The sequence below is a fragment of the Anas platyrhynchos genome, chromosome 4 (genome assembly GCF_047663525.1).
Source record: "Anas platyrhynchos isolate ZD024472 breed Pekin duck chromosome 4, IASCAAS_PekinDuck_T2T, whole genome shotgun sequence".
In the NCBI taxonomy this organism is placed as follows: domain Eukaryota; kingdom Metazoa; phylum Chordata; class Aves; order Anseriformes; family Anatidae; genus Anas; species Anas platyrhynchos.
Window position 1 is genome coordinate 21,521,925 of NC_092590.1, and position 24,690 is coordinate 21,546,614.

General features: G+C 37.4%; 1 long non-coding RNA gene across 2 annotated transcripts in view; it reads left to right on the forward strand.

The window, feature by feature from the left end:
* The first annotated feature begins 383 nt into the window (after window positions 1-383).
* Window positions 384-24,690, forward strand: part of LOC110353137 (uncharacterized) — a 98,523-nt gene continuing 74,216 nt past the window's right edge. Inside the window, exons 1-2 of one of the 2 annotated variants that reach the window (XR_002403234.4) lie at window positions 384-777; window positions 5,255-5,363. This is a non-coding gene — a long non-coding RNA (uncharacterized lncRNA). Of the gene's footprint in view, window positions 785-5,254; window positions 5,364-24,690 lie in introns of both variants that reach the window. The other variant, XR_005265681.2, reaches the window with a different exon arrangement.

Below are 24,690 nucleotides of genomic sequence, written 5' to 3' on the forward strand. Positions count from 1 at the left end.
TAGCTTATTGAAACCTATTCAAGATTCCCTACTTAGCAGGGAAGCTAGGATATATTTACCTCATTAAGACTCTTCTCCCAGGCTTCCCCCCTCCCTTGTGTGCTTGGGATGTATTGTCCTTCTGTCCCACTCTTCTCAGCTCTACAAGCAAGGTTGTTTTGTTTCTGCTTTCTTTGTTAACTGGAAGGTTTTGTTTTGAAGTCACGGTCTGGTATGTATACTTGAAATGCAAACATCAATAGCCTATTAATCCCAGGTGTAAATCAATTGAAATCAGTAGAGGTAGAGTGGTTTAACTTCAGCTCTTAATCCATGTTATTGGAATAATTTATTCTTTCTTTTACAGCTGGGAAGCCCTGCTGATTTCTGTTAGGCAACTGAGGGCAGAATTTATTACTTGAAGTCTTATTAGAGAGAGGTGCAGCTGAAATGAGTGAACTATCAACACTGGGCTGCAACTCAGCTGTCTCCTGGTGTGATAGCAGTAAGAAGGTGGCTCAGCTTCTGTGTTCTTCTGTGGCTGATGGCTGAGTCTGAGAAAGTGCTCAGGAAAACAGAAGTCGCCACCATCTTGCTAACTCTTCTGTGTGTGCGGAAGCCTACAGAGCTCAGTTCTGCTACTGCTGCTTCCACCAAAGGGTCAAACGGAGCGTGAGGGGAATGGGTGCTGCTGGGCAGGCAGGAGGAGGCTGCAGGGGCTGCCTCAATCCCTCCCATTCCCTGAGAGCAGCAGGAGCAGCAATCCTTTCTCTTCGGTGCACCCTTCTGCATTTACAGGTTTGCGGTGTGTAAATATGTTATGTTACTGTGGAGCAGCTGATCTGTTTAACTTGTTTCCCACCTGGGTGATGATTTGTTTTGGGGTCTGTATGAAGCCTGCAGCATTGGCTTAGTGGGGTGAATGTTGTGCCCACCATAGGTAGAGAGTGCTTTCCTCAGTTGCCTTTGAACTGATATTTTACTTCAGACATTTGATTCATTTAGGCATTTGATTCATATACCAGATTTATTTCCATTAGTAGCACGTGTTAGGATGTATAAGAGCTGCTGACCTGTGACAGCTGTTGTATTTCTATACCTTGCTGTCTTAAATAGGAGTATTCAGTAAGTGAATGGGAACTTACTGAAACCTGTAGAAAACTATTTGCTTTGTTGTAACATATCAATAAGCGAAGTTAACCTTGATGGCAATGAAATTATGGCAAACATAAACAAAAATACACTCAGGAAAACAAATATGTTACAGTAGTTGAACATTAGTGTTAACTTCTGTGATTCACAGGTAGCAATTACTTTAACTGACAATTAATAGAAAAAAGTAAAAGCAAAATCATTCAACACATCCAGTTTACTTAATGTAATAAAAATATACTGGCTTAATTGATCCTAAGCTGCTGTAAGTAAAAACTAATGGCATGAAGTGGAGATAAGCTATGGGCTTCAGGGAGTGATATTCTTTCATGTAATCAAATACAGCGAGATGCATATAAGTAAACTTCACTGTGGCAGGATAAATACCTATAAGGAATTAAGAGGGGGAAGTCTCCTTATTTTGAAAAATATAACCTCTAGCACCAAATTGCTAGATTAAACACTTATGGAAAGAACTCAGTACGGGATATTTTGTAACTTCTCCATTAAGTCATCAGTCAGGGAACACTCAAAATTTTGTTTGTATCACCTGATCAAAATTCTAGTATCTGTTTAATCTAGGATTTGATGATGTTCTGTTTGTCCTGACCTTCCTGCGATACATTTTTTTGAAGTTTTGTAGTTCTACATAACAAATACCAACTGTACCATGAAGCACATCTTAAAGAACTTTTGACAAATATTGGTTTTATTTTCTGTTCTGTGAATAATAATATTTTTAACAGGGAAAAAAAGTGATGATTAGGCAAACATAACAGATTGAGGCAACCCAAAGCAGCCTGGGCTATGTTTCATCATGCAGCAGTAAGATGGCTACCAGAGGAGTTGGTTAGTTGCTGTTGATTTCATGTATGCATCATGAGATGTACTGACATTTTCAGGGATGTAAAGAAAGAGAAGCATGGGTTATTGAAAATCATGTGGTACCTAGATAACTTCAGCAATTTTATTCATCCTTATGATTCAAGCACAAGTTGCAGTCAGAAAGAAAATGGAAAGAAATCCTCTGCTTTTTTTTTCCTGTGGCTCGTAACAAGCAAGTCAAAATTAAAAATAAACATATCATTAAACTCAAGTCACTTTGTTTTTTGTTAAGCTAACAAGAAATGTAAGTATCCTAAGTATTAATCAGATTCACAATTTAAATAAATGAAGCAGCGAGCCAGCAGTGTGATATTAAATTGAATCATCAGGTGGGCAATTTTGTCTGCTCAATATTGTGGTGAACCTCACTGCTTGGTAATGGCAAGAAATCATTTTTTTTAAACTGAAAATTAAGTTGCTTCCTTGTTGTTATATATGGAGTGGTAATTCGTGTTGAGAAAATGGTTGATATTAATAAAGAAGGGAGAGATGTGGGAGTTTGGCCATGGGGGTTGGAAAGCCCCGTGGTTGATGATAAGATTAGACTCTTAACGCTGAGGCCATCAGGAATGTAAGAGAGTTTAGAGGGAACAAAGAAGGGTGATTCAGGAGACTCCATGCAGTCTTGGGTTGCTTGTTCTCCAGCCATGGAGAACATTCCAGGCATGGAAGTTTCTGGGTGTTTGCTGCTGTTGTTATATGCAAAATTGTTTGACCAATGAAAAGTTGTTTTGAAAAGAACTGCTGTGGGGAGAAGGGTATAAGAGGGGAGCCTGCCCTCAAGATAAAAAGAGGCAACACGATGAAGTTATGTCATCAATAAAGAAGCAGGAAAGAAGAATGAAAACGAACAGGCTAGCAGAACGGAGACCACGACAGGAGCAGACACGTTGATCGCCTCATGAAGATGGGTTCGGCCAAACTCAGCAAACCGTTCAGGGAATCTCGTACAGAAAGTTGCTGGAAATGGGCACACCAGAGCTGGGAAGAAGCTCAAGGTGACAGAAGTGGACCTGCGCACACAACTGCCCCTCGCTGGTAAGCAGCTGTGCATTATGGGGAATAATATGTCCTTAGAAACAAAGACTGTCCTGGTAACCTTACAGCTTATTCTCCTTATTAACAATTGGACAGTTTATGATCCTGAAATATGGGACCAAACTGAGGTCAAGGTGTGGGACTCTGCAACTAAAAGCAACAAGGTTGCAGTGGGATTGCTCAGCACCTGGCGAGCAGTCTCTGAAGCCTTAAAGAGCCCCGTGGGACCACAGCCAGAAACATGTGGTTTGCCAGACGATGAGGGAGCTGCGGGCTCCTTTACTGATCCAACTGCTACGCCATCGGCCCCCCCACTGCTACTGCCATCCAGTGCTGTTACACCCCCTGCTGACCTGGATGTGCCTTTTGACCCAGGTCTTATGGCCTTGAAAATGAGATGGCTATGCTTTTCTTCGATCTGGGAAGAACAGGATGCATAAGGCCTGAAGACCGAGTTGCTTGACAACTTAAAGCAAGACATTGTTCAAAAGGAATGGAAAATGGAGACTTGTTTGTAATTAAGGAATGGAAAATGGAGACTGTTAAATCATGGAACTTAAGGGATTGTTTGTTACCTTTTCTGATTGTACGTATGTATAGGCGTACTCAAGTTTAGTAAGTCATGGAACTTAAAGGATTGTTTGTTACTTTTTCTGATTGTATAGGCATACTCGGGTTTAGTATGTAAAGCAATGTTCTGTATATTTAGAATGTTTGATGTTTGTGTGTGCATGTTGGTGGAGTGTAGGCTCCCTGCACAGCCAGCGCTGTTTACTTGCCTTTTATAGCTTTTATACCTTTTATAAATATTTCTTTTATAAATATTACTAAATTCAGATTGAGTTGAGACTTCATTTATAACATTGTTGTCCAAAATCTTTACACCAAAAGAGTACGGCCAGGGCTTTGAAAGCAGTTTAGCTGGTGAGTTATCTTATTTGACAGGAAGAACTCAGCAGAACTGTTTTAAAGGCCTGTTTTCTCCATGTCCAGCAGGTCTCGCTGTGGGGATGGTGAGACCTTCCTCACCAGAACTTTATGATCTTCAGTAAAATATTTTTTAAAACCAATTTATTTTTGCTGTAGGTAGGTGTGGTTCGTATTGCTAGCACCACATCTCACCTGACAGGACTGTGGTACAGAGCACGCACACGCACCAGAGTGGGAAGTATTTGTCTCACTGGGGTTTTCCATGGTTGTTCCCAAGGTTGCAGAGATGGGCATAAGCCAGCTCTTCCTGACTGCAAAAAAAAAAAAACAAAAAATAAAAAAAATAAAAGCATGGGAGAAAGTTACAAGGCAATGATATCCATTTTATCTTGGTACTGCATATCATGTACTGTTCTCGTTCTGTGCAATATTTGTATTTTAAACATCCATTACTGTGTATGCTTCCACACACAGAAATAATAGTCTGCTATAGAATTTTCTGTCAAAATCTGCAAAAGCTTAAAAAGCATTAGAGCTGTGAATGTTAGCATTGTAAAATGTTTCCAAATATTGTTATAAATTTTATTCTTGTTACTGTGGCTAGTTTTCCATCTCATTGTTTCTCCATTGAAAGTTTAGCTCTACCACAAATTTTCAAAAGAGAAAGTCCAAGGTGGAGAATTGTTTCAGAAACAATTTGGAAACTGCCCTTCCTAAAGGAGAAACCTTGAACTGACTGGAGGAAAAAAAAATAATCAAGATTTAGGATTTGATTAATTTTAAATGCTGTGCAGTCACATCTGATCCATATATATATATATACATATATATATATATATTTTATTTTTTTTCTTCAAATAAGAAAATAAGACAAAACTAGTGATGCATATCTGTGATAGTAATTGCAAATAAAATAAGGAATGGTTGCTCTGGATTAGGCTAGTGAACTGGTTAACCCAGAATTCTGTCTTTGAGAGCTGCCAAAGTAGGAGTGACAGATTATTAGGCACAAGTATGCAATGGTAATTCCTAAAGCATAGCACCCAGCTTCCAGATGTTTGTGGCTGGGGGAGCTTTGTGAATTGGAGTTTGTAGCTTCGTTGCCACTTGTTTCACTATAATTTCTTACACTTAGTAGATTTCTCCTCTGTGAGTTTATTTAGTTGCTTTTTGAACCCCTTTGTATATAGTTTTCTCTACAATTCCCTATAGCAATTAATTTCATAGTCTGGTTATGAATTGTGATTTATTTATTTATTTTTAATTTCAGAACCTGGTGAGTGCTTAACTGGTTTGAAGACTCATAGCTGCTTGGAATCTCCTGGATGTTAGCATTCTGCCATGCCTAATGACTAAAGGTTCTGCTTACTTTCCAAAAGGTAATTAGTATTTTTGTTTCAACTGAGGCTAGTATAGCAAAGCTATTATGGTTTATTCAAGTTTCATTCATCCATCATAACACTTGCCTCTTTTATGTTGAAAGTAGTGCCAGATTAATAGACAACTTGGTTTCTCACTATACAATTCTGCAAATACTAACATTCATCTCTTAGGACATCAGGCCTGCCATACTGTCTGTTGTTCTGTTAGGTTGTTTGCCAGAGATCAGTCAAGAATTTTAGGAATAGTCAGATTTTTTTTCTGTGGCCAAAACATCTTTTTATGTAATACGCTTTAGTGACTGATGTGATACTCAGAAGCAATCTATTGCAAAAATGTTTGGAATAGCACTAACACAAGATACTTGCATTTTTTTTTTTTTTTTTTTTTTTTTATTCTCCACACAAAACCTAAAAAAAGTAAATAACACCCTATATTTTTTCTTCTTTGGTTTGGTTACCTTTGGTAAATTTGTATGTATTTTCATACCAGAACTCTGCTGTATAAAATGTATGTAGAAGAGAGTAACTTAGTTAGGTTCTTTTTTTTTTCCTGTAAGCTGCTAATGTGGCATTTAGTCTTGTTGAGATGAAGACATAAATTAACAGGTTGTTGTCATTGTAAACCAGGAACTGTTTGTGTGACGTTAAGTGAAGTCATTAAATTTGGCAGTTGCAGCCCTTTCAAGGCTAGGAGCTTCAGTTTTTCCAGATGGTGGTGACAATTCTTCTGTGCTCTAGTATGTTTTATTGCTTCATAGTGAATGTCTCTGTTCTGGGATTGGGTTCAGCCTTACTCCTGGAAAAGCTACATGTAGGATAAAGTTTCAGTCATAACTAGGGTATTCTAAAATTGGGGGTTCTGCCAGGAGGGCCATAAATGCTGGATTCAATCTCTCGGGTGTTGCTAAATCCATAGAAGTGATTGGAGGGTTTCAGTTCAGATACTTCTTGTTCTTCAGCAAATCATAGATCTACTTTTGATATTGGATAAAATCTTGAATAGCTATCTAATGGAAGATAGCTATCTGATGAAAGCTTAGCCAGTTTCGAGATTTTTTTTTTTTTCCCTCAGCATTTGTAAATTTCTCTCCAAGTACAGGAATAGCAGTGCTTTTATCTGCATTTGTCATCCAACTTCAGCCAAAGGTTACCATTCCTAATTACCTGTCTCTCCAAGAAGCCAGTTAAAAAAACTTTTGCTAAAATTGCAGCAAAACTTACCTTACATTCCCTACGTGTTCTTCAATGGGTTAATGTAAGCTGAGGATACTGTGCATGTAGAGGTAATTTACCCCATCTGCAAGTTCTCCAGAGCATGTGTCCATGCATTGCTGAAAGTAACTATGTGGATTTATAGGTTTGAATGGACTTACTCCTTAATTTGATCTCTCAAAAAGTTCTCATTCTTAGGTTGATTGTTTTTGAAGAGCAATGTGGGTCCTATGCATAGCTTTGATACAGGCTTCAAGACAAAACACAGATGATAAGGTAGATTACATAGCTGTGAGAGAATAAAGTCACCTTACATTCAGTGTAGCATCAATTTGTAAAATCCCAAGTGAGTGTCCAATAGGAGGCTCTCGGCTTTTTATTCTAGACTGATTCTTTCAACCTTTCTGGTTGGAACCTCTACACTCTATATAAATAATATGTGTGTTGAAGTTCCTTCTCTCTTTTCTCACAGATCTGTACACCCAGTCTTTCATAACGGCCTAATGAGGATTGAATTAAATTGTACAAAGTGGAAAAGCTCCAGTTGGAGATAAGGAGAATGGCTAGGGAAACATTCACGTGGATAGAGAAAAGTACAGTCAAGTATTTTTACTTGTCTGTGCAATACCAAGGGAGCAGTAAAAGTGTCATCTAAGCTTAATTCAAACAGGAGTGAATGGTCTGGGTTCCAACAGTAGCTTAAAGAAATCTCCCGTTTATGTTAATTCGTTGCATGTTTCAGAGAATGTCCTTTGGTCATTAATACTGTGACACTGACTCCAACATGCTTGGAGGCCAGTGCTTTGGAAGATGGGAATTGTAGAAACATGATGCTATGTTGCAGTTTCCTTTTCAGGCAGTACTAAACTTTACTCCCAGTAAAGCTGTTTGCACTCTTGATAGTGTACTCAGGCCAATTCTGGTAAATTAGAAGAAGTGCATTTACTTTGCTTCTGTGCTATCTTGTGATTTCCTTGAGAGCGCCCTTGCTGGTAGTTTCACTGACCTGTGTCTCATGTAGTGATTGCATAAAATTGTATGTTACTTGCCATATGTATTCTCTTCCCCAACAGATTCTTTCTCCACCTTGTCACTCACAGCAGTGTGTAACTGCTCAAATAAGATCCTATTTGAAGCCTGAGCTCCTTGTGAGCAAGTCTTTATCACTGTATATTGTCATTTTGTAATTTTGTCAGAAATCAGTGGAGGCATGTTTGTTTGTTTGAAACCAGGACAGGATGGTATCTCAAGTCAGAATCAACTTCCTTGAGACAGTTCTTTGTGTTTCAGATCAAACTTTGTTTGTTGTAGTTCTTGTGCTGCAATTAATAGCTAAAAATAAAGTTCGATTTTGTCACTTGTATTTAAGAACTTAAATACTCTCTGGTTTTGGCAAGCTTTGATCTGTGTTTACCCTACAAATAAGCCAGAGGCTCACTCCTGGGCAAACTTCCCTGTTTTTGTTATTTCTGTTTCAGTGTACCCTTTTGAATCCAAATTTCCATTTGATAAACCAAGCTACTTATAGCTTATCTCCTTCTTTCTTAGGAAGTTGCCAATTTGCCTCTTATTTGAAAGTCCTTCTTTAAAATTGGTTCTGCTTTTCTGGAATAAGATAGCAGATTTTCCACAGGAGTTTGCTTTTTAATCCCTTCCCTGTTTTCCTGCAAGCATATTTCAGCAGCTTTAATTTGTCAGTAACCCACTTCTGAGTTGGCTCGTCTTTATTTGCTTAAATTTTCTTTTCTTTTGTTCTAGCATGAGAGTCGCTCCCTTTAATTATAATGATGTAGATAATTCTCAATCTGCCAACTCTTTTTGCTTTTCACTATTAAAACAATTTTTGAAAGGGGGTTGATTAAATACAGCTTTTTGTTGCAATTTAATTGTGACTATTCATACAACGATTATTAAAAAAAAAAAGTTCATCTATTATAAAATTCTGTCTACTGCCATGTAAGGGCCCTCTTGAGGGTGTTTTCACCACTGCATCTCCATGGAGGCAGCAGGTGGGAGTGAGTTTATTGTACCCACTTGCTGTGAGTCAGCTCAATCTGAGACCCAGTAATTTATTTCAACACAGCATTAGGTCTGAGCTAATAAGTCTTGTTGGGTGCAGAATATGTTAGTATAGGCCCCAAATCTTGCTAACATTACTAAGGAGCTTCTAGACTCTATCATCTCAGTGCCTAGAAGAAGAGAACCTCCATCCAAGTGAAGTGAGGCAACTGCTTGCTCATGTTTTTGGAAGCGTACACAAATTCTCTCAGTAATAGGGTTTGTAGACCATGAACCTATTCTTTTACAGCTTTTCCCAGAACAATCTGAGGCAATTTTTAGGTTGTTATACTCTATAAAAATATAATCTTTGAAGTTTAGCCAGTCCTGGCTGGCTTAACAGACTGAATTTGCTCAGACCAAGATAACGTTAGAATCAGAATTTTATCAGACTTTATATCAAAATGCAAGCACAAGACCTATTGCTTTATATTGCTTTATATTCTTCTTCAGAGTATGAGAAATACTCTGAATGTAGCATATTCTGCTCTCACACTTTTCTCCTTTGAACCTCTTTACTTGGCCTTTTGTCTGTATATCTGTAAAGAAACATCCAGCTGAATATGAACTCTTTTTTTTATATAAGAATATAAGAATCTCTTATACTTGACTAGAGCACTGGAGAAGTTGGCAGTTATGAATTAAAAGCTATTGCTTGTGGTCTCTTTTCACCCAGAATAAGAATAATGTTTTGCCTTTTAGGAGTACAACCATCATTTTAGAAATCATTGAACATTTAAACTCCAATTATTATTTGGTGCAATTTTTTCAGATTTTGGGAATCTTGCCCTAACATGTCCCTAACATGTATAGCAGGATTGCTGGCTCAGTGCAAATATTCCCATTAATAATAATGGCATCAGAAAAAATCCAATAGATTACTGAATTATCAAGTAATAAACTGGGAGATAAAAGTTCTTCTGTGGCAAAACTTTTTACCACCTCCTTGTAAGTAAGAGTATGTTACATATTAGTACATTATACAGTAAATATAAAGTTTTCTGTCAGTAATAGAGTTATTCGGTTTGAGAGAACCCTTCAGGGATATGAATATCAGAATGCCACAAGAATGGTGCTATTGGGGTGAGCCTAAAGATTTGCAATTTCCTAAGAATTTTGTGGCAAATGTTTGAGTATGTTAACTAGATTGTCAAAGTTTATTCCAATCTGTTTTCTATGTCACCTGGAGGGAAAGACAATGAAAATTTTATAACCTCAATATAGCAGAACTTTTCCCTAGTTCCTGCTAACCCTGCCTTCTAAGAGCTACTGCAGGTTCACAGTACCTGCCCGGAAGAAATCCACTGGATGTTTACCTGATAAAGATATCTCCTGGCAATTTTGTACACTGAGTATGATAGTTATGGTTATCAATAAACATGGAATACCATTATATCAAGCCTGCAATATATCTATATATTTTAAAATGTGTTAGCTTTTGAAACCACATCATGAATATGTATGTTGAAGAATCAATGTTTGTGTGTCATCTTGAGCCCTAAAATTAGTCTTCCCTGTGTCCAGAACTTCTAGCAGACATGCTTCTATGGTTTGCTCGGCACTCACTAGGATCCTTGAGAGAGGGCTAACTCTGTCTTGCAGTGAAGGAGAGTGTTCCGCAGATAATAGAGATGTTTTATGCTGTGTTTTCTGATTCCACATCTTTGGCAGATCAGTTTTAATTCTCTTGCAAAGCCCTGAATGGGCGTGATTTAGCTACCTGGTAGAAGAGGGGGTATTTTTGTAACTGGTAGTGACAGTAGATTGGAAGATTTGGATATTACACTGAGGTCTTCTCCAGTTTTCTTCATATAAGAAATGTAGTTGTAGTTGATTTTTGGGTAAAGTCGTCATCATCTGTAAATTGCTTTGAGATCTCTGGATAGGGAACATCCTAGAGCTACAATGCCCTTTTCTTGATAATTTAATTTGTATGGTTAATTTTAAAAAGCAAGATAAAACATAGCTTTAATAAGACTTCTTAGAGTAGGTAAGGAGAGACCTCCATATTTAATCACTGTTCCAGGATTGCTCTGTTTTTAAGAGCTTCACAGATGAAATTCATCAGTCTTTACAAGCATCTTAGAGCAATTGAAGTTCTGTGAGTGATGTTTCTCGAAGGCAGGCTTTTCAGTGCGAGTCTGCAGATTTCACAAAGCCTTTTGTTGTCCTCGTGTCGAGGTCATGCAGCCTTCCTAACTGACATGTAAAGAAATTCTGGCACATACAAAATCAACATAATAGTTGTCTTTGATGCCTTTAGGCAGTTAGTAGTTGGGTATAATTTTACATAGCTGACAATTGTTCCATTGTGAAGTCTGTGAAGAATGCTTTTCTTCAGTGCTTCTTCCTTCTTAGCATTATTTTAAATCTTGAATTATTACAGATCGACCTGCATTTTTTCCTCCGTATAATTACTCATTCACCTATTGATATTGAAAAGCAGTCTATGTGGGTACTGAATAATTCGGTAGCTTCTGCTTTTTCTTGTATGATCAGGGAGAGGAAATAGTTTTGGACTGTCACTGTATGTTCATCATTGCATCTTTTTATCTGAACCACAACCAATTGGGGAAAAAAGGAAGTGTTCTTAGTTGGTGCCAGTGTTGATCTGTTCATTAGCTGGCAAAGTTGATGAATGAGTGGTCTCCATCGAAGATGAGCATGCTACTCTGGCATAGGCAGGGTGACCTGGTTATAACCTGTGTCATTTGAGTGACGGTTCAGCTTGCTGCTATAGTTCTAGAGCTGGATCAAAGCTAATAAAGAGTGTAATAAAGAAGGGTTATAGATATGCTAATGATCTCACTGATGTTTTTGGGCAGAGGTAAAGAAAAGCACAATTTTACTTTTATCAATTCTCACATATTAGACTGGCAGCTGAGTCACTTTTTCTTTAAACTGAGAATAAACAGTCTCTGTAAGTGCACTGTGAACCTTGTCAGATTTACAGTTTTAGCCTCAGATGCCTAAAGACCAGCTCTTAAAAAAATGACTAATCCAGCAGTAATCCTCCAAAGCACTAGCTTTGTAGTGTCTCAGTGGGACACATCTTACGTACAATTAATACCCTAAAGTCAAGGCTATGTTTTACAAGATAAGAGCACTTGCGACAAATACATGTGTGACTTGCTATCTAGAATGCTCAGGGGATGATATATTTGTCCCCTGAAATGTGGGAAGGTTTGTAATAAATTGTTATAGCCACTTTCAACAATCCTTACATGTATGTTGATTTGAATGCAATTATTTATACAGTGCTTTCAACAGGAAAAAATAAGGGTTGCTGTTACAGATTGACTGCATGATTAACTGACTAGACTTAGGAGCATTTTAGAAATTTTCTGTACCACTCAAATTTGATAACAGCTGTTCCAAGCTGTTATTTCTCCTTGTTGTCAAAACATTTCTATTAATGTGGTTAAAATGAACTACTGAGATAATACTTTGAGAGAAAAGAGTATGGTGGAACCACACTTGGTCTTAATTGTCTGTATTGGGTAATTTGCATTGTGAAACAAGAAACGTGCCAGTTGTCACAGACTCAAGTAAAAACAGGTATGTGCCATTTCAATTATTGTTCCCAATTTGTAGAGGTTTATAATGATATTTACTGTGTGACATTCACATCTATTTCATGTTTGCAGTTTGAAAATAAATAGAATCCAATACAGCATCCTATTATAAGCACCATGGTGGATTTAAATAAAAAGGCAAAATAGTTTCCAGCATAATTACATTGGGTGTCATGGTATTAGAGTGGAAATGCTCTGTAGAATTTGAAGTAAGCAGGAGGAAATATGCCAAAAATGCAGTAATTACAGAATACATATCTTAAAATCATCTACATTATTGGTGCTGAATAGAATTGAAAATACTTTCAGCTCCTCTGGCACTGTGAGGCCCAGAATTAATAGCTAGTTAGTTTTCTTTAAAGCCACTTGTACAAGAAATGGGATTAAGACATTGAGTTATTTTACTGTCATTACCACTGATGTTTTGTTCCACTTTTTCTTCATTAGAGGCAGAAGAGCAGTAACTTCTGTGTGTAAACTACAACATATAGGACACTGCCTGTGCCATATATTCCAGACAAATCTAAAACATATGAGATTGTATTTTTAAAGGTAGTAGGACATGAAATTTCATATGTAAAGGAACATATTGAAAAAATTCCTAACTGAGCAGAGGTGCAATGAAAAATAGTTTGCTTTCACGCTGTTAAGGACCATTTATAGCAAATATTGACTTGAGACTGAATTTAGATTGCCTTGGCAAGCTTTCTCCTTGCACGTCTTAGCTTCTGATAGCTGTATTTTGTACTTGTCTCTCTGATCAAAAAGCAAACTACAGGAAGCCCCTGAAATTTGGTTGTGTGGAACCAAATGGAACAACAGCAGTGAGAGATCCTCTGCAGCTTCAGGCTGTAGCAGTGTAATTTTATCTTATTTATCTTATTTATTATTATTTTATCTTCAGTCAGCTTCTCTCAAATAAGAATAAAATGGCACACACTTTCCCTGGGCCTTCATAGCTGTGTGGTGGGAGCAAATGGTGGGGTTGCAGCAACTTGCCTTATGTTCCATGTCACGGGGAAATGCATTGTGCTAATGATGTAACCTTTGTCTATTTCTTTGAATCTCATCCTGTCTGCCTTTGTCCTCTCCATGCTGTCACTCTAATTCCCCTCCTGCTTCCCTTTCCTCCTGTCTTTGCATTTCTCCCCCTGTGCTCTCTGTAGGTACTGCCAGTAGGAACACGACAATGTTTCTCAGGCCTAGCAAGGCAGTCCTAAGGAAGTCTGATTCAGTCTTTGAAGTTCCAGCATGAGCAGGTCTGATACTGTGGGAGGTCTCAAAAAAGCAGAGGAGGTATATTTGTTGATGTGATAATTTGAGAGGCGTCCAGTTTCCAGCAAACAATTTTCTTTTTATTTCTAACATTCAGCCCGAAGATAACAAAGGCTTTCTGTAGTGTACCTTTTCTATGCTTTCTCTAACAAGCAATTCATTGTAGGTTTAAATGGAATGAAAATAGCTTTAATTAATTAGCATACCAAGCCCTTAACCGAAACTTTAAATCTCTCCAGTTGCTAAGGTTGTCACTGTTTTATAGCTCAACAGAGCTTGGAAGCATTGGTTAAAACAATACAAAACACATAAAAAGTTAATTATAAAAAAGAATTAACAATTTTCTTTAATATAGTTAGTTTCACCTTTGCCTTCAGAAAGGCAATTAAGTGTCATAGTCACCTGCAATTACTGAAATCTATTTTTGTTTACTGGTTTGATCATTTTCAATTTAAACTACCTGTCAGAAAGGAGAAAAATAGAAGAAAGTGAGCAGCATTTTTAAATGTTCTGTTTAAACAATAGTGTGAATATTTGAATGCCCTGAAGATATATAATAGACCTTAAAAGGCATTGCATCATTTAGTATTAGTATTGGATTTATAGTCCATAGAAGAAGAAAGTTCCTCATTAAGAACGACAAATATCATCTTAGAATTGTAGAATCACTAGAATATAGAAATAGAACAGAGAATTTTGTCACATTTCCCTCATTTGTGTTTACCCTTCCTACATCTACCTTCTTCTTCCATAAAAAATTTAGGGTAAAGCAGGCCTTTATCTAAAGCTATGAGTAAAAGATCCTTTCCTATTCATTAAAAATCAGCTAATCCTGAATTTTTGAATCTCCAGACATTCTAATGAAGTGCAAGTTGGTCATCATCCATGTTTGAGCTTTCCATGTCATATGACCTAAAAAGCTTAAATTAGAATATCTTCTACCAGGGGAAAAAAAGTAACATCTTTTGATACTTGAACTTTCCTAGCTACCCATCTCTTGCTTGAATCTGGATTTAATCGCAATTCAAAGAAGCTTTGATGGTAAATGCTAACAGGTGTTTATTACTAAATAAGTCAGTAAAGTGTTAGGCAGCATCACTTTTTGATCCCGAAGTAGGAAATAAATGCTAAGACTGAATTAGTGAAGTTATCATGCTTCATCAGAGCAAGGGGAAGTTGTTTTTAATTTCCTGTCTGCAACTGTTTACCTCTCATATGAATAGAGTATTGGGTACACTTTAATGCTTGGAAGTACCATCATCATTCATTAGCTGTAATGGAGTCAGTCATCAAGCAATATAACCTAGACATACTTCCATGAGGTTGTGAACAAGCGGCTATATTGCGCTATTTAAAACATCCTGCCTTTCTGAAACTTCAGACCTATTCATTTCAAAAGCAATGAAAATGATGTCTCTGCTTTTCTCCCATCTGTTCCACGCAATAGATTTTTGAGTGCTGAACGCCATGAAGCCTGGGTAATTACCTGAAAGTCCTCAGCAACCAACTAGTTGGTACTATTGGTGTCTTCTGCGGTGTTTTAAAGATTCCTTTTTTTCTGATGGGTGTGATGCCATGCTCAGATATCTGGGGACACACTGATATGTGCTAGGTGCTTTTTAAAAGTACACAAAACACACAAGTCTTGCATGTGTTACCAGTGAGAACACGATTTGGTTTGTAGATTTTTATCTTCATTCTAATGCAGATTCTTCTATTTCATGGTTGGCTTTCTCACTTATTTGTGAAAGGGCTAGCAAGGAAAGATCTCAGTATCTGAGATACTTATCTCACGTAAGAAGTTTGAATTTTATTTTGATTCCAATTTAGAATGTAAATGTTAGAGAGTCAAGAGGCTGAACATGTATTTGTGCTGGGGGACAAGCCTTCAGTGAGACAAAATTATCAACTACTGTTGAGTTGGCTGTGCTTTTGTGGTGAACTTTTGAAAAATACCTGAAGCACAGACCCTTTTAAATTAAACCGCATTGTGCTGCTGGGTATCTGAAGCCTAGTGGGGATTAAGCAGAGACTGACTACACTTGTAAGCCTATCCTGACACCATTCTGTACCAAATGTGATTCATGGTCAGCGCATAGTGCAAATGCAACCTTATCCTAGAGGTTCACTTTACTGACAATTTAAATGGCAAAACATTTAAACTCATCTTGTGCTCTTCTTTATTGCCAGGCCTAGGATTTAGCTAACAGGTTTTTTCTACCCCACCTTCTATTTCTTCTGTCTCAGCTGCCTCTTTATGTTATAACTGGTGTTAATAGGCTATAATGCTAACATGAAGCATGAATAGCTGACGTGGATGACTGGCTTGCCAGAGAAGCTGTGCTGCTCTTTGTGAAGCCCTATAAATTCAGCGACTCCTGAAGTCCTGATGCAGGTTTTGAAACACATGGATGCATTGAGAAACGACATGTTATACTAGAGTTCTTTTTAGTTTGGTGCATAGTCTCCCCCTTACTGCACTTGATGCTGTACTCTGTAAAAGTAAATCTCTGGTGTTTGTATCTTGTATTATTGGCTAGATCTCTTGGCATTTCAAGAAGAAGCAACCATTGATTGGGGTGGAGATTTAAAGGATTTACATGCTTTGCCTTATACATGCTCCTATTAAATGTTGTGTCCAAAGCTTTTGTTTTTTATTGTTAGTGTTCAAAATAATAGAAAATCTGTTATTTTCATGGAAATGAAAGTTTCATTGCAGTACTCAAGCTGTTGGTATGCCAGCTCTTTATCCCTGAACTCTTGCTTTTTAAATATAAGTACTCTTCCAACTTTTTTCCCCTCTCCAAATAAATTACACTGGCTAGAGTGTTGTTTGTTAATCAGTTTCAAATTGTGCTGGCACCATGCCCTGTGAAACCCTGGCTACAGATTCTTGCACTGATACACTGGTGACAAGAAACCTGGCAGCTGGTTCTTTTCCAGGAATATATAGTCACATTATCTGATCGCTTGCTCCTGTGGCTGTCTTCTACATGTAAACAAAGGGACGGATTTGAGTCTCAGCTACATCATTATACTCGGTAGGCATCAGATGAATTCTTTTGAACTCAGAAGCTGGTCACACTGTTAGTTTTAATGTAAGAGGAACAGTCAGAAAAAATGCTTCTTTGGAAATAATCTTTGAACTGGGATTGTATATCTGCTGCAGATTTTAAAGTTTAGTGACAATTCCAATATTAATTACGGGGAAAAAGAAGATTATCAGAAAACTGTGAACCCAATTATACCTTCATTCAGAATTTTATCTTTGAATTAATTTATACTGTTTAGCTGGCAGACATTTTGAAATATGGCTTTATGATTCTTCAGTATTTTAGTGTTTGATTCATCTTGAGTGAATATCAGAAATGCAGCTTTTACGAGAGGCTCAGAACAGGCTGAATTCATTAAATGGAGCACTGAAAGTGAAATGAGCCACTCTTTGCTTCATATGGATTTAATCCGTACCTAAGGGGAAGTTCTAATTTTCGATATACATTCAAGAACTCTGCAACAAGGATGCTTGTCTGTTGAATATTCTTTATTCATTCTGCATGCAGAATTTATGTATGATATCAAAGCCCAGCTTACATAATATAGATAATAAATTGCGGTGCCAAACAGTTATGATGCTACAACCCTTGAAGCAGATTTTGGGGCACATCATTTGTTTCAAAGCCCTATCTAAGTGCCTAAATAAATGATTGAATTTTCAGAGCTTCTGAGCAGACCTAATTTGCTTTGAAGTTATAGGAAACTGCAGAATGGTCTTGGCACATATGAACTGGCAAAGCTGAAGACAAAGCTAACATAATTTCCTGTCTTAATTCAATTCTTTAACCACAGGACTATCCTTTTGCTTCCACTAACCCACAGTCAGAACCAAACATGTTAGGTGGAAGTGCTGTACTTGAATAAATTAAAAATCAAAGGTATTTCACAATTCTGTTAGTGATGTTGACTGCTGTATGCTTTTGTACTTGGCTGTAATTTGCTTGCTTGTACAGCTGCTCTATGAATATCACTTTCTTTCTTTAAGAAGTCCCATTGACTTGTGACGAAGGGGTGCACAATGTGGGTTTTACCAGTTTGAATTAAGTAGTGTCATAGAACATAGATGTTAGAGGAGATACAGATGAGTGATTTACAGCTACTTCATCAGTCTACTAAAGTGGTGTGGTTCCTGACAGAATACTTTCAGTACTTTGGGATGAGTAGCAGTAGGTGGCTCTTTTATGAAGAGAATTCCATCATTTTGTGTGGAAGATATTTTGCTGCTAATCTTATAGGCTGAAATTGATCACAATCTGTTGAAATAATGAAACGAGCAAGAGGCATCCAAATTATTTTTTTAAATACAGATTTACACAGAAGGTGAAAGGGCATTGATGATAACCAAATGCTGTTGTGAAATCTGTCTTCGTGAGTGGGATAGTGACCCATGAATGGCATTACCAAATGTTATTTTTCAAAAATGTCTTCAAGAACTGTGACAAAAAACAGTGCTGTTGTGTTACCTTTGTGCGTTCTGTCTATTTAGGGTTAATTTAGGGTTAGATGAATGTTACACTTTTAATCCTCCTGCCTACTATGGAGTAGAAAATAAGATTGATTCTTACAGCAAAGATAAATAATCTTTTTTTCTGGGTGGGTTACAAAAACACTGCACTAAAAGAATTGTATTAGGGTTGTCATGTCCACATTTGAAAAGTTAGGAAATGGCAAAGACTGCGGGTGCACATATGTGCATATTCTCTTAGCGCTGCTCGCTCACTATGCACAATCATATTGAGCATAAACATGAAGGGCTAAATCCAGCTCTCCTAAATTGTCAATATATGTTGACAAGGTTTAGGCACTTGAATACTGCTAGATCTTACAGGGCAATTAAGCTGCATTCATTCTAGCACTACTCAATCCAAAGTGTGTCAGGTTTGGCCTGGAAGTTATCCAGTGCTCAAGCAACTAAAATGCTCAGAAACACCGTGTTGGGAGGAAATGCGCCTATTCCATACTGAAGTTCCATTGCCATCTGGGCTTGAGGGGACACTTGCCTAAATTCATGTAATGCACTTTTGAAGATGAAAGCTAAGCATAGAAAATGGCTTTTGGATATTTGCAGCTCAAGAACCTGCATGTGTCACTGGCATGTGATTCCAGAAGGTAAATTCACAATTAAAGATGCAGAAGAAGTATTGTGATGTGATGTAAAAACGCTGTGAAATCAGCATGTGTTTGGGATCATCAGCAGGATGATTTTTAACTTGTACTACAACTTAAACAGTCCTCAAAAGACTGTCTATCATACATATATCTTTTGAAAATGGAACTTAAGGTCTATGCTGATTACATAGCTATATACATTTTAGATAAAATAACTTTTCTGAATGTATAACATAGGTAAACCAGCCCAAATCTGTGTGATTGAATGAAACTAATGGGGACTTTCCTTATTACATGATTTCTGCAATAGGTCATAGAATCACAGAACAGCCTGAGTTGGAAGGGTCTCACAAGGACCATCGTGTCCAACTCCTGGCCCCACACAGGACTACCCAAAAATCAGACTGTGTCTGAGGTCATTGTCCAAATGCTTCTTGAACATCAGCAGGCTCGGTGCCATGACCCTGGGGAGCCTGTCCCAGCGTGCGACCACCCTCTGGGTACAGAACCTTTCCTAACACCCAGCCTGATCCCCCCATGCCCCGATGCAGCTTCATGCTGTTCATATTATTTAGAGTAAAAAGAGTGCAAAGTAATGTGTAGCCAAGAGTTTCAAACAGCTTTATATATCTATATTTGTATATATGTATGTATCTTTGTATCTATCTACAGATAGATACGTGTGTGTGTATATATATATACAATTATAATATATACATATATAAAAAATCTGGCTTATGCATCATACATATATCAAAGGAAACTCCATGATATCTCAAACTGGACAACCAGAATCTGGGGGTTTGTCTCTGCTTACTTCATGTGTATTTGTTCCTGCTGGTGAACAATTTTTATTATCCTGTCTCTTGTTTTCTTACTCTTCCTGCCTTGCTGATACGATTTTCTGTTAATTTACTGCCCTTCTTCTCATATTCTGGAAAACTATGCTGCACTACTTTTCCCCTTAGCTAACCTAAGCTTCTATTTCACATCTCTGATAGATTTTAATTGCTTCTGGTGATATTCGAGTTCATTCTACAAAGCTCCTTACAAGGGATATTAATTGCAATAAAAAATCCCAGTGTACCAGTTTGACATAGTAATCTATAATGCTTGAATGGCTTTATAACGAATACTGAAAATATGAATGCTGGCATGACCTACATGTGAGACAAAAGCTGCTCCCTTAGGGAATGGAGATAATTTGCTTTTGTCTCATACATTATGCATCTCCTTTTTTACACCCCATTTCCATGAAAAAAAAATATATGTTTTGTTTTGTGTCAGAGTTGTTGAAGTTGTGAGTGGAGCACTAGGCTCTGCTTGTTAGGATGTTAACATCCTAGTAAGATGTCTGCAGTCTCACTTTGTTTCCTATTACCTATTCTTAATTTCTTTTTTGTTCTTTGATAGTTCTCTCCAACTAATGTTTTCTGTTTCCTCTATTCTTTGGAGAGTGAATGCTGCTGATTCCTTTTTGTTGAGAAATGTTCTAACCAAAAAACATACTGTACGTGTTTCATTGGTGCAATTGTGTCAGTGGTTAATAATTAGTCTGTATTATGCTAAAAAAGGAAATGTAATTTGTGTCTCACAGACCTCTCTAAAACTAATGGATTCCTTGACAGGCAAAGAACAGGGTTGGGCTCTTGTAAAAGCATTGTGTGGTCTCTCCAGATATTACAGGATTTATGGGCAGAGCTTGTAATTAAAGGAAGAGTTGAAGATACAATGGATATTCAGCCATCTAAACAAGAACTTGTCTCTGCCGCAACACTTAAAGAAATTGGACCCTCATGAAAACTGAGTTGATAGTGATGGGTTTTTCAACTACTTCACGCTGAGGGTAAAATGATGTAGATTAACATGTGTTAGTGTCCTTCTCTCTGATGTGTTACATATTGCTTTTCCTTTTTGAGTTTGTAAAACTAAAGAAATTGGTGTGGGGTCTTTGAAGTTTATAAACCTCTAATTCTGCATCCCCTGGTCTTCTGAGTAAAAGTGTATTATTTGGGGTACATAGTAGAAAACTGCACAGTTTTCTAGGTAGGGATATGCCACTGCCCTCTGCATTAGAAGCATAAAATAGTACATTTCTTGTTTGTCTTTCTGAAGGTACCTATTTATTTAATAAAAACTTAGGCTGAGTTGCCTCCAAGTACAGCTCATTTATAATTTAAAACATCACCTATATCTCATCACCTAGGATACTGGTCTGAAAAACAAAATATTAGTTAACAATTTGATAAATTCTGCCTACAAATGATGTTCAGGTAACCAAACTCCTCCTGAATGTTTATGCAATTTACTACATGCTGTGTTTCATATTTCATGGACACTAATCTTTTTTAGATGATTTATGGTGCATTTATGGTGTATTTGTTCTTAGGCTATTTCTTGTTCATCATTTTGCAGATCAGAATACCAGTATAGCTGGTGTATATAACTGTGGACTGAAAGGCACTGAGGATTTCATTGTTGGTCTAGTCTGTTTGACAATATTCATCTGGACATCTCATTTCCCTATTCTCATTTTTAAATGAATAGCTAAGTATTTTTTTCAACTGTCAGCAAAAACGAGCATTTGTGTGAATAACAATATTTGTGTGAATAACAATATTTATAGCATCTAATTTACCACAGAGGTATTGAGGCTGATCATTATTCAAATCACAGTGTGACATGTTTTATAGCAAAAAATCCAAATTGGTGTTTGTTATTACAGTGACATTGGCTAACACAAGCGCTTTAAATACTCTGCTTGTGTATTTACCAGAACATGAGGGAAAACACTGGATCATCAGCTTGCTGTGTGAAAACACAGAAGCGGCAACCTGACAGTGTGAGGAAAGAGCAAAATCAGCAGAGAGAGTGGCCTGCAAGGTTGTCAGACTCTGAGTAATGTTTGAACAAGTGTGAAGCAGGAATATTAGTAGATGATGCATGTGATGTACGGGAGCCTTATGCCACTTATGGCACGGAAATACCGCTCTTCTATCAGATGAATTACTGTGTGCATCTAAACCCTGAATATCATTCATCTGCACCGCACTGTGTTAACTGTGATGGGCTGTATTTCCTGCCTCAGAAATTCTCATGAATATTTTATAGTTTTTTTTTTTTCATCGCTGAAGTTCAGCTTTATTTTATTTTTTTAATTTTTTTTTAAGCATCGCCTGTTCTGGTTAACTTTTATTTGGGATTATATAAGGAAAGTTAATAGGGTAGAACGGCAGACACTCTTCCTCTTGTGAGACTAAGTGCAGTACTTACGGTGGCTAAACACATTATACTAGAAAAAATCTTTCTTTAGGGGCTAATCCTGATTGGCAGTGGTGGTCTCTAACAAGGTGTTAAATGCTACAGATTCCTGCTAACGTCAGTGGGAATAGTATTTAAACTTTTAAATTGCACTGGATGCAGAAAATCTATAGTGTTTATGATCAGGAAGGCATATCACTGCTTTGTCCTTTTTACTGCAAAAAATGTGAAATTCTTATTGATGGATGCATTCTGCTCCCAAGGGTGTAGTTCCAGTGCTGTGGTGTTTTTTTTTTTTAACATGTTCAAGAGTCTTGTTACTGCATGACCAGTCATTTTAACTGCGTGTTGCTGATGTATTTGTCTCTTTAGCTGTTGTGTATATCTGTTCCCCTGTGCACTTCGTATTCTAGAACATCCTCTTTTCTTTTATGCCTAGCTAGCTCCCGTTCTTATTAAAACTTGTCTTTGTCAACGTTATTACAAGTAATCTATAATCCAGGTCTCTCTTATTGCTCTTGGCAATTAAAACACAAAGGAAAATCAGAGTCCATTAAAAAAAAAAAAAGACACAAAACAAATGATATGATATACACACTTGACAAGCAATGACCTCTAAAGAAAAATATTCCCCCTATTATTATCTCTTGTCTTTTCTCATTCCCCACCATGACTGTTGTGATTATTCATGGTTATTATGACTTTCAAGTCCTTCAGCTCCTGTCTACATGAAAATAGATTTTCAAAGGCACAAGTAGAGGATACACATCTAGTTCTTGAGCAAGAGATTGATTTCTGCTCCCTATGAGTACAAAGGCAGCATAAACATGTGCAACTCTTTCTCATTGTCAGAAGGGATTTCGCTGTTTTCAGACACTAAACTTCAAGAAGATTGCAGTGGGGAGAGTATGGTTCCCCACTGTCTGTGATAAGGATCCTTTGTTAAAAGTGGTTTGTTACTGTAGCTTGCCGATAAATATAGGCAATTTCTTTTATGTAGGCCCTGCTGACAGTGGAGTAAGGGCAGGAACACAGTGTCTACCCACATACCTCTATTTGTATGAGATACTTCAACTACTTTTTTGTTTGTTTGTTTTTTTGTTGCTGTACAGCAGTCTTAGGATTTCCTTGGTAAAATGCCTCATTCCAGTAAATCTAACTCTGAGAATAAACTCGAACGTCTTGTTGATGATGGTTAACAGGGTTGTTTGGGATGTTATGAAGCAGTGCCAGATATGGAAGTTACAGTCCTGGGATTTATTTTGTCCAGCTCATCTTGACTAGCCAAATAACACAGTGCAGGAGATAGGAAGAGGGTTGGAGAGCTATGACTATGTAGTCCTAGCTTGGATCAGTGAGGGCTGGTTTGCTTCCCAGAATCAGCTGAAACAGTTTCCAATCTGCTTCTGCTCATCCTGTAGTCCCAGGATACTATCTTGGAGAGCCATGTCAATGAAGACAAAAATTTGTCTCATCAGTACCTTCTTTTCTCCAGTCCTATTAGATGCAATTGGAAAGAACTATTAACTTGCAAACGCAAAAATGTGAGCTTTAATTATTATGAGAAACTGGTCAAATGAGAAGAAATGCAGTGGACAGTTGCAGAACTGAATAACTGCCAACACCTTACCTGTAAATGATATTTCCTTTTAGAGGCATCCATTTCCAGAAAGAATGACTGTAGTCATAAAAGTCGTGCAGCAGGAGGCAGTAATAATCAATAGGTGGAGTGGAGCTACATTTTCAAAAAGTAGTCTGAGGGGCAGCACTCTGACTAGGTGTGCTTAAAGGTGGGCCACTGTATAGATTTGTAATGAAGTGTCAGAGAGGAGTAAACTATGTGTTATCTGTCAGGAAAAGCTAAGAAGAGTTGCAAATAATTCAAAGTGTTTGAAGCTATCTCAGGCTGCATCAGGAGTAATCAGAAATAATTTATACCAATGTCTTTATGCTGATTTTTCTTAAATATTTTAGAGTTTTACCAACACAGTTAAAAAGGGAATGCCGTTATTAACATGATAACACCTGACAACTCAGTCATTAGCAGCACTTACCACCTGATTAGGTGCTTATAGTCCAGAGGCAAACTTACAGGTCATTAAAGTTTTGATGAAAGTCATGAACTATATTGGTGGCCGTTGGTTTGGAACCTGTTCCTGTTTGTGTTGCATTTGCTACTACACACGTAGTGGTGCTGTAATTTATATTACTATAAATCCAGCAATGCAAAACCGTGTGTGTCATTTTTGTACTTGTTCACAGATGATCTATTACCTAAAAAGGGAATCATTGGATTTTTCTCTAAGTCTAATACTTTGTATGAAGCAGAGTGCAGTTATAGATTTTTTGTGAACTTCTATCCAGTTCTGACTGAACGAAGAATGGAAAAACCAATTCCTGTGTAAAATACCTTGTACTGCCTTAACGTCAGTTGCAAGAAAATAAGAAAATAGCTGTTCTGGAAAGGGCAAAAACAGTTGTGTGTGAACATACAACCTCAATATACAATATTAAACTACTTTTACTGGTACATTTTAAATACAGTGAAACTTTGTTGGTATTATTATTATTATTATTTTCTGTCTATACAGCTTTGAAAGACATCCTTAATGCCCTGTTGGAAGGGTACAGAGCATAGGAGAGATGTATGCATAAATATACATACTGCAGAGTCTGCCTCAATAGTAGTGTGCATACCTGATACCATCGCTGCATTTCTGAAGCAGGATATTGCTGTTCTGTTGATGTCCTTTGTTCACCAGAGGGCATTTGTTCACGCT